Raw genomic sequence first — 12,122 nt, 5'->3', positions numbered from 1 at the left:
TACATAAAAACATAATTCAATGATAGTGAGTACTATTAATTTATCTTGTGCTAGTGCTAGTGCCCCCGCGTGATTTTGAAAATATAGACTGGAAAGAGATTACCAGTGACTGCATCAGGACGCTGGGAGGCCAGAAGTTCAGAGCCCCACCCAGACCCTCCCTAAGGATAATGGGGGAAAGCCTAGGGTACCTTCAAGCTCCGCCAAGGGACCCAACTTGCTGGCTTGCCCAGGCATGTGGCCTGGGAAAGCCCTGGAGATCTTGAGCAAGGCGGTAGAGGGGTGCTGGGGTTACCCAAGTCCCGCACCCCCTCCTAGGCCTGGTTAAGAAGGCCTCTGGCATGGCAGAGGCCTGCCAAACCCCATGCTGCTAGACTCCCTGCTCCCAGGAAGGAAAGAGTAATAGTAATTTCTTAATGTTATCTAATACCCAGTATATCTTTAACCTTCTTTGATGTCTTCAAACTGTTGTAACTATTCTTTTATTCGATTAGTATTAAAACAAGAGCCTCACGGTGAATTCAAAATACACAGTTAATCAATATACTACACAAATTTATAAGAATTTTTCTACCTGCTTTTTCCATAAAACATCTATTTCTGAAAGAATTACAGTTATATGTCTCCTTAATCATCCACATCCACAAATTTATGATGAAACATTTGAACATCTTATTGGAAAAAAAAGTTTTCTAGGAAAACAAAAGGTTACAAAACTTAAGTAAAAAATATAAAACAGGAGTATATTAAAAAAGGATTAGGGAAAATTTAAATAATTGCCAAAAAACTGAATTCACATTCTGAAAATGTAAAGGGTAAGTTTCTCCAAATATTCAAAGAATAAAATATATTTATTTTAAGCATTTTAAGAACATGGAAAGAATGTGGAAATTTTTTAATTTATATTTGAAATTAGTGTAAAATGATTATAAAATTTGACACACACAAAATAAGCTGTTTAAACACACAAAAATAAGCTGTATCAATTAGAAAATACATTGACAAGGAAACAAATTTTTGTATGAGGGATTAAGAGAATTAGGACTAATGCACATAGATACCGACACCCAAAAGCAAAATATACACTCTTGTCTGTACACGTGGTACATTCTCTAGAATAAACCACAGTCTAGGGTACAATTTGACTGTCTATAACTATGAAAATAGAAATGATAACAAGTAACGTTACTACCACAATGGATGAAAGAGAAAATAAACATAAAAAAAGAAAACAGAAAAAGCTCTAACATTTGAAGAACAACACACTTTTACATAATCTTGGTTCACAGAAGAAATAAAAGCAGAAATAAAAATTCCTTGCAGTAAATGACAGTGAAGTCACAAACCATCATAATCTATGGATTCAACAAAAACAATGCAAACTATGTTAGAAAAACAAAACTTAAATAAGCAACCTGACTTTACATATTAAAAAAAAAGAATAAAATAATCTGAAAGTAAATGGAAGGAAGGAAGTAGTAAAAATTAGAGCAGGAATCAACATAGAAATAAAAAACAATACAAAGAATAAATGAATATGGGAGCTAGTTTTTCACAATAATTAACAAGACATAAATCCTTAACTATATTTAAAAGAATAAAAGAGAGACAATAGAAATAAATTGGATCAGAGATGAGAAGGGAGACATAGCTTCCTCAGGAATACAAAAGATTCTAAGAGTTACTGTACAACTTTATGCCACTAACACAGTATTGGGGTTCTACAATCTCCCAAGATTGCATTAGGAGAAAAAGAAATAAAACCTGAATAGGTCAATCATGAGTAAGGAAATTAAAATTGTGATTAAAAATCTTTCCCAAACAGGGATTGGAGAGATAGCACAGCGGTAGGGCATTTGCCTTGCACACAGCTGATCTAGGATGGATGGTGGCTCGAATCCTGGCATCCTGGTCCCCCGTGACTGCCAGGAGTGATTTCTGAGTGCAGAGCCAGGAGTAACTTTTGAGCATGGTCAGTGTGACCCCGCTCACCCCCTCACCATAAACCTAGATAAATCTTTCTCAGGCATAAACCTAGATCCAGATGGTAGAACTAGTGAATTCTGCCAAAGCATTAAAGATAATTTTCTTCCTAAACTCTTCCATAATATTAGAGGAAAATATTCCTAAAAACTCCTATTAAGCTTTCATTAGATTAACATAAAAATAGGCAAAGAAATAACAAAAATTAATTTTTAGGGCTAATATTTTTGAAAGATATTTTACAAAATTTTAGCAAACTGAATCTAACGATATATCAAAGTATCATATGCTATGATCAAATGGATTCATTACAGGGATGGATGATTGTTCAATACATACAAATCAATTAATATACAATTAATTAATAAATAAATTTATTTATTAATACAATTAATAAAAGATTTAAAAATAAAGTATCAATTAATGCACAGAAATTTTTTTACAAGGTTCAACAACCATTCATGGTTAAAAACCCTCAAAAACGACGACCTCCTTACAGGACAGGGCTCTCTGCATTGCCCTTTAATGGTGAGGTGAAACCAGAGGACGCTCCACATTCTGACTTCAATGTAGGATATGCAGATTCCAGGATATTTAATACAGAAATATGATACCAACAACAGAGACTGTGTGAAAAGTGTGTTGGCACTACGGACAGTGTCTTGGATTGGATGATCTAGCTTGCCTGGAGCCTAGAGTTGGTCTTATGCCAGGAAACTTCAGGGGTCGGGTCTCTTTGTATTTAGGCCAAGGTTATTCCTTTCCATTCCCCTCATATTTTGGTGGACCTATGCAAACAACAATTGCCACTCTAACACCGTTTTTACTGTGCTCCTTTGACTCTAATCCTTAAAAAAAAAAAACACTTAAAATTTGAGGTTAACTTAAGCTAATATGCATGTACATGGAAATGTAAAAAATACTATGCCTCTAATGTTTAAGGACTTATGTGAGTTTTATGGCTTTAGATTGCCTTGTGTGCTGTTAAGAAATATTATAATGTTTACAATCTGGGGACTTGAGGGACAAAGTAATTGTACATGGATTCTGTTTTATTTATCTTAATGTTCTTTGGCTGAAAGTTCAAAGTTAAGATATCAGCAAGGGGACTTCTGAGAATTATGTTATGATTGTCCTTCCACTGTAACTTTACCTTGTCCTCTTTCTTTGCATCTTTGTTCTCATAATTAAAAATAAAAAAAAATTAAAAAAAACCCTCAAAAATATGGATAAATTGAATATACTTTAAGATTGTGCTGACCATATACAACAAGCCTGTAAAAACAATATTCAGTGACAAAACTGAAAACTTTCTGAAGTCAGGCACAAGACAAAGATATACACTTCTTCAATTATTACCCAATATAGTTTTGGAAGTTTTTTTCCAGAGCTATTAGATAATAAAAGAAAATTAATGACATTCAATTTGGAAAAGAGATTTATTATGTAAAATTATATGAAAATGAATATTAAAGACCCTATAGATTCTACTCATTATTAAGACTAAACCAATATATCAAGAGATCAGGCTACAAAATTAATACAAAAATTGACTATATTTCTCTTTATAATAAACAAAAGAATGAACTAGAAAAATCAAAAATAAAACATAATTACATTTCAAGTAGTATCCAAAAACATCAAATATCTAGGAATCAGCTTATTTTTTATTTTAAAATTCTTTTTGGTTTTGGGGCCATATCCTGCAGGGCTCGAGACTTATTCCTATCTTTGAGTTAGTTCAGTGATTGTTCCTGGCAGGCTCATAGGACAATATGTGGTGCTGTAATACCAGGTTGATCCTGAGCAAAAGCCCTACCAGCACTGGTTCAGGATTCAATGTAGGAATCAACGTAACAATGGAGGTAAAGTTTTACATCCACAACTTTTATTTCAAAAAGAAATAGAAGAGGGTACTAGGATTTGGAAAAGATTTCTATGTACATGAAGTATTGGAATAATTTACATTGTCAAAATGATCAGTCTACCAAAAGCATTATGCAGATTCTATGCAATTCCCATCAAAATCCTGTTTATGTTCTTCAAGGATATAGAACAAATTTTACTTAAAAGTCTACTAAAATTTGTAGAAAATCATTAAACTACAAATAGTCAAAGTAATTCTAAGAAAAACCAGATGAGAGATATCATATTCTCTGATTGTAAAACATACTATAAAACTACACTATATTAATCATAGATGATAATAATTGTTGTGTGGAACTGTCTTACTATTTTGTGGTATTGGAAAAACTATAGACTTTCAAAGCAGTGGAATATAATTAAGATCTCTTTATTTTGGAGTAAATTTGTGGAGATCACAAATAGCTGAGCTCAAGATTCATTCGTGACTTTTCATTTACTCCTGGCAGTACTCAAACCATGAGTGATTCCTGGGGTCAAACAATAAATGCGCAATCTCTCTTTTAATCCCCCAAACTATCTATCCAACCTAGTTCTTTCTTTTTATGGAAGAGCCCTTGGCAAGATTAATAAACTATTGTTTAATTTTATTTTCTTCAAATATAAAGTAGTTGCGGATATGAACTGAGATTTTCACATTGGTATTTGCAATACATAATAGCAAGAACCAGATACTAAGATTCAATGAATATTTAATGAAGAAAGAAAATAATTATTAATGTTAAATATTATACTATCTCATTAAGAATTCTAAGTTTACCTCATTTGACCTCTAATTTCTCTGGATTCTGAACTCCAAATTGATGCATAACAAAATTGATTCATATAAATCCTAAAATTTCACATTTTAAGTGAACTGAAAATTTTTCTACAGTTATTGAGATTTAGTTATTCAGATTTATAAAAAGCTAAATTATGGTAACATGAATAAACAAAAAACTGGCAATCTTAGCCATTTAAATAATTCAGCTTTCTGGTACCCAAGAAACGATACAGGAATTAAGGTGATTGTCTTGCATATCCTGAGCACTACAGGAGTGACTCTTGACTAGAGCCAGGAGTAAGTGCAGAGCACAGCAAAGTGTGACCCCCGCAAGCTCCCCAAAATACAAATAAAATAATTTTAAAATGTCCCTTCCATTTAATTTATTATTAAATTATTATAATAATTGATTATTGCTGCTGTTTCTGTGAGGATCACAAGTCACTTACACTTAGCTATGGGGTTCACACATTTGTTTATAAGCACAGGAAATTACATATATTCTTTGTTTTGGTGGTGGTGCCAGGGATTCCAAACAGACGTGTCATAGGGATTTCCCACAATACATGTGGTGATGTGCCAGGGACTGAACTCTCAGCTTCATGCTTGGAAGGTAGGCATTTTGCCATGGAGTCATCGTCGAACTCCTTAAGCAAATAATCTAATTATGGATAATTATTTAATTATAATTAATCAAAAGAATGTCTATTATAAAACTATTTGGGGGGCCACACCCAGTGACGCTCAGGGGTTACTCTTGGCTATCCACTCAGAAATGGCTCCTGGCTCGGGGGATCATATGGGACGCCGGAGATTGAACCCAGGTCCTTCCTGGGTCAGCCACATGCAAGGCAAACACCCTACAGCCATCCTATCACTCTGGCCCCCTATAAACTACCAGTCCCAATTTCTTGCCTCCCATAAGCCTCTGAAAGACAATTTTCTTTTTTGCTAATGCCTGTTCACTTTGTGAATTATAAGTTTGACTACTTTAGTGTTCCCATACAGATGGACAAAGCCCTTCTCTGCTTTATACCACCTAGCACAATGATTTTAACTTTTATTCATCTATGTAGAATGTGTCAGAATTCCCTTCTTTAGTAAGGATGAATAACATTTTGCTGTGTTTTATATTTGCTTCATTCATATGCTGATGGACAGTTAGGTGGCACCCACCTTTTTCTATGGTAGATAATGAGGCAATAGACATACAAGTACAAAAACCTCTTCAAGATCATGCTTTAAATACTTTTGGGGAAAAGTGATTTAAAAAAACTATAAAGAATCCTTTGCCAGCTAAACAAAGTAATGTTTAGCTTGAAGCATAGTCTAAGCTGCTGGTTTGCTATCCCTGGTCCCTTTCATTTATTTATGGAAGTTTTAGATCCAGCAAGGAATAACAAATTCTTTAATAGTCTAAAACGATAAGAAGTTATCCAGGTAAAAAAAATTAAAAGCAGCTTGTTCTAGGCAAAATGGGCAACATTAGAAAAAAGACGTGCAAGAAGACAGATGGTTGGAAACAACTGAATTAGAATTGGCAATGAAGGGTAACTATGGATAAGGGCAGGATTGCAATGTTAATGGTAAGCAAAGTAAGTATCATTGGAATCAATGTCATGAACTTCAGGAGTAGCATCACTTAGATTTCTAGGTTTAAAGATTCTTGAGGGGAAGTGAAAATGCAGCAATTACCAAGGAGCATAGGCAAGTAAAGAGACAGAGGAAAGCAGCAAGTGAACTTCAATAGAATTTACCTGGAATGGAGCTGTGCACATGGGGAAACTTCTCAACTTGGCACCGGGAAGAGAAGTGATTACCATCCCTGGGAGGTAGTGACCTCAGATCTCAGGGAATCTGGATGCCTCCAATATCATTTTACAGAAGTCAACTCCCCACTTAGGACAAAAGACTCCTGCCTCACTGATATCTGTGGCAGGGAAGGGGAATCCCATGGGGAAAGGAAACCAAGGTTAAGGGTGGTGTGGGAGGATAGTGGATGGAGATTCAAAGATGAAGTATCTTATGATACACATACATGAAAATGGTAAGAAAAGTTTATTACTCACACGGAAGCAGGGAAGACTCCTACACAGATATGAAAATGGCTAGAGTGAGCAAGGGATTAGGGGTGTGCCTGGTTTGGGGGTTTATGTAGCTGAAAGGTAGGGCTACGGTGAGGATTCCTTAACGTTGGCCAAGGTTTGCATTACTTAAACTTCTCACCGGTACTGAAGAAGAGGGGTTGCTTAACTTTCTTACTTAGTTTTTTTTAATTAACTTGCAGAAATTATGCCTTGAGGGGAAGGGGAAGAAGCAGGGCTTGAACGCTGTTAGTTATGAGACATAAAAATAGTCTTTTATTAGCGAATATCAGAGAACTTTAAGTGAACTGCAAGCATAGGCCTGGACACTGGACACTGACTTCAAACTGTAGAGAGAAAATCAGTAACCAGGGCTCTCAAGAACAAGATTCTTGACCTACTTCCCGCTGTCACTGAGGTTTAATAAAAGAGAACTTTATTGAAGAGTTTATTCAGTGCCAAATTGCTGTGCCTACAACCAGAAACCAGTCATGAATTCCTCTTTGTGACTGGCTGCTGACATTCTGGTTTTATCCTTGGTTTTTATCAGTAACCTATGTGCACAAAAAGAATACATCAAAAAATCATTGTCTTTCCATTGGTCTAAAATATTTTGGAATTGCAGGACTTTGGCTTTATATCTCTTTTTAAAAAGTATTTAAAGGCCATGGTTTATAAAGATATCAAGGGGCATATAGTATTCCCTATTGCTTTTATCTTCTTTTCTAAAAAATTTTTATTAAAAATTGAAGTATAGTTAAAAACTTGTCGATAGTTGGGTTTCAGTCATGCAATATTCCAAATCCCATCCCTTTCCCAGTGTTTATTTCCTACCACCAATTTCCCATTACCCTGTTACTCTCCTCCCCACCCCAGCCTGACTCTGAAAAACACTTTTCTCTCTCTCCTCTCTCTCTTATTTCTCTCCTTTCTCTCTCTCCTCTCTCTCTCTTCCCCTTTCTCCTTCTCTCTCTTACCTGCCCCTCTCTATTTTTCCTTTTAGGCACCATGTTTGGTGATACTGTTATTGAAGGGGGATAGTATATCACTTCTTTTCAATTTTCAATTCTTGTCTAGAGTGATCTATTCCAACTATTATTCTCATAGTGGTCCTTTCTCTACCATAAGTGCGCTCCACCTATAATTTATCTTGGGTATTATACTCATCGTGTGTGTGTGTGTTTATCCTGCAGTGAGCACAATCATCGTATGTTTGTTCCTCTCCCTCTGACTCATTTCACTCAGCATGCTGCTCTCCATATCTATCTATGTATAAACAAATTTCATGACTTCATTTTCTTAATAGCTAGGTAATATTCCATTGTGTGGATGTACTAAACTTTCCTTATTCTTTCTTTCTTCTTTCTTTCTTTCTTTCTTTCTTTCTTTCTTTCTTTCTTTCTTTCTTTCTTTCTTTCTTTCTTTCTTTCTTTCTTCCTTCTTTCCTTCCTTCCTTCCTTCCTTCCTTTCTTCCTTTCCTTCCTTCCTTCCTTCCTTCCTTCCTTCCTTCCTTCCTTCCTTCCTTCCTTCCTTCCTTTCCTTCCCTTCCTTCCCTCCCTCCCTCCCTTCCTTCCTTCCTTCCTTCCTTCCTTCCTTCCTTCCTTCCTTCCTTCCTTCCTTCCTTCCTTCCTTCCTTCCTTCCTTCCTTCCTTCCTCCCTCCCTCCCTCCCTCTCTCTCTCTGTCTCTCTCTCTGTCTCTCTCTCTCTCTCTCTCTCTCTCTCTCTGTGTTCTTGGCCACTTGGACACTAATATGCAGATGCTGTAATGACCATAGTGGTACAGATGCCTTTCTGCATTGCATTTAGTATATATTCCCACCAGAGTTATTGTTGGGTCATATAGGAGCTCAATTTCTAGTGTTTTGAGGAATGTCCATATTGTTTCCAAAAAGTTGGACCAGTATGAATGAGAAATTCCATCATCAGTTAATGAGAATCTCTTCTTCTGGCATCCACACCAATACTGGTTATTCTTGTTCTTTATGATGTATGCCATTCTCTATACTGTGAGATGATATCTCATTGTTGTTTTGATTTGCACCTTCCTGATGATTAATGACATAAAACATTTGTTTGTTTGCTTATCTACCACTTCTAGGTGTTACTCCTGGTCTGCATTCAGAAATTATTCCAGGCAGGCTGGAGTACCATATAGTTTATCAGAGATCAAATCTGTGTAGGGTATGTGCAAGGCAAATGCCCTACCCATTGTGCTATTCCAACCTCTTTAGAACATTTTTTCTTGTGCTATTTGGCCATCTGTATTTCTCCTTTGAGGAAATGTTTATTCAGATCTTCTCCCCACCTTTGATAATCACTAAAAAACCATCTGACAAAGTATTCTGAGTCCTGCTTGTTGCAGAGATATGGTGTGGCAACATTTATTTTTGAAAGTATCTAAAGCTATAGAATGGGTGTCAACAGGGATATTGGTAGTGGGAATGTTACACTGGTAAAGGGGGGTGTTATGTTTATGACTGAAACCCATCTACAATCATGTTTATATTCATGGTGCTTAAATAAATAAAGATTTTATTTAAAAAACAAAACAAAAATACTGTGTTCAGAGAAAGACAGGCTCATTAAACATTAGCCTTTCCAAATCTATGTTAGAAATATAAGCATTTTACTAATAAGAATCTTTTAATATTGTATTGTTAATATGTTAATAGTCTAGGTAACAAAGGAGTAAATATTGTCCTGATAAATTTAGTAATCAACAATTTTGAATATAAGAAATTGAAGTGTTGGGTTCTACTGGTTTGAGGTACACTGTGGCTAATATATTTCATTTGCATTTTATTTTTATATATGTTTCAAAAGTGGATATAAGAAATGCATATATGCCAATGACAACTTTTCAAATAATACAAAAAATTCTAAGCTATAGGTGAGCAATATTTTCTAATTTTTAGTATACTCATAAAATGACATCTTAATTAATTGCAAGTCACTCAAATATGATTATCTGAGTTTTATAAGTGGTTATTTTTTTAAGAATTGGTGGACTAGATAGTACAGAAAGTAAAAAATTTGTCATGTATGCAGCTGATTCCAGGAAGAATATATGGTCCACTGAACATCACTAGGGATGATTTTTGAGCACAAAATTTAAATATGTCCCTAGCATTGCCAGGTGTGATCCAACCTCTCACCCTCAAATCTAATTTCTTCTAGGCACACACCCACATGCCTGATTTTTTGGGGAATCTATTAAAATATTTTGTTTCTTTTAACTGTGAGTTACAGCCTATGCTGTTTTCTTCTGATTTCTAGTTAGACTTATATATTAAATTGTCATGATAGAAAATTACTTTTTCATACTTTACTCCTCAATACATTGTGCATATCCTCCTCTTTTCTTTTCTCTTTCTATTCTCATTATAATTTTAATCACGTCAGTATTCATTAATTTGACTGTATTACCATTAATCCCAAGCCAAATAATACAACTAATACAATATTACCTCATTTCCTTTCTTGTACAATTTTTTGCTGTTCCTATAATTACTCATCTCTTTCACCTGTTGGATTAATTTTCCATTTTTCTCACTGTTCTATGTTCAAATGCTCTGGAAGCTCTGTATTTTTTCTCAATGCAAATACTTACTCTATCAGAGATTATTTTGGAAAACTGCAATTGCTGGATATGACTTGTTCTATTTTCATTGTATCTGGATGCTTTTTTGAACCTGTGTCTACTGCCATCCAGAGATCATAATTTCTGAATCATATACTTTGCTCATATACTTTTTCAGTAGCAATCTGAAAAAACATACTTACATGTTTTGAGATCTTACATTTGGTCTTTGGTTTTGTGATGATATTTTTTCTGATTTTAGAATTTTAGGAAATTTCTTTTCCCCGATATTTTCAAGTATTGCCCATTTTAGATAAATATTATCTTTTAGATACCAGTTTCACTCACTCACTCACTCACTCACTCACTCACTCACCTCACTCACTCACTCACACACTCACACATACACACATATGTAAGTTGCCATTTAATTCTAAATAGCTTCAACATAATCATCTTCCATCCCCCTCCCAGAGAATCTGTTTCTTGAATTCTTGAATTTTGTAAATTTGTGTTTGACTCCCAATAAATTTTCATAATTTGAAAATGTTTATCTTTAAATTCATGACATTCATTCTTTAACAGTTCCTTCTTTTCTGTTCTCTTTTACTGTAACAGTTAATGATTTGAATATTAGATCTTTTAGTCATCTTTTTTTAATTTTGCTTTCCAGTGTACTTCCTCAATTTCATCATTTTATTTTTTTTTGCTTACAGATACATTTTTCTCTATTATTAGCATACTTCTTTTTTTTAGCTAAAGAACTGTGGTTTACAAAATTATTGATAGTTGACCTTTAGGCATCTAATATTTCAACACCAATTCCACCATCAATGCCAACTTCCCATCACCAGTGATCCCACAGACTATCACCCCAGTCCTCACACCTGCTCTCCCATCCCCAACCTGTCACCTTGACACACATATTACAAAATTCAGTGGTTTCAGCTTCTATCTCATGTTTTCAGTTTAAGTCTATGTCTTTGAAATATAGCTATAACACTACCACATCACAAATATAACTGAAGCCCCAACCCCTATTCACTCATTATTTCCCTTTCTTATCTTCCTTTTCTCCTTGATTACTTTTTTCTCTGTCCTTCTCATTCCTTTAAAAAAATAATTCTAGGGACCGGAGAGATAGCATGGAGGTAAGGCATTTGCCTTTAATGCAGAAGGATAGTGTTTCGAATCATGGCATCCCATATGGTCCCCTGTGCCTGCCATGGAGGGATTTCTGAGCATAGAGCCAGGAGTAACCCCTGAGCACTGCCGGGTGTGACCCAAAACAAAACAAAACACAAATTTTTAATATTATTACTACATCTCTTATTTTCTCTGAATACCTCACTTATCCCCCTCTGAACTATTCCTATTTGTGAGTATATCATCTTTTCTGCTCACCCTTTCTAAGGACAACAGTTTTGTTACTTAGAAAATATTTGTCCTTAAATTGTGTTTCTTCTCATTTTGCCTTTGTGTTGTTGTTGTTGTCGTTGTTAGGTTCTGTCTGTACATTGAAACCTTTCTTCAAATATGTGATTATCCTTGTCTATCAACTACATATTTCAACTAGATAACTTTACCAAAATATTTATCATAGAAGTGTTTAAGAAACTACTACCCCTCCTTAAAGACAAAGATAATGGAAGATTAATAATCTCAACAATTTTGAAATGGTTGAGAGGGTTGAGGGGTTTGACTTTTGAATAGAGGGCCTGATTATAGGCTCATCAGACCAGTCTTGGTTTTATCGTGGAACTTTCAACTAACTCACTATCTAGATTTC

Source organism: Suncus etruscus, chromosome 1 (genome assembly GCF_024139225.1).
Source record: "Suncus etruscus isolate mSunEtr1 chromosome 1, mSunEtr1.pri.cur, whole genome shotgun sequence".
In the NCBI taxonomy this organism is placed as follows: domain Eukaryota; kingdom Metazoa; phylum Chordata; class Mammalia; order Eulipotyphla; family Soricidae; genus Suncus; species Suncus etruscus.
This window is presented reverse-complemented; position numbering follows the sequence as displayed.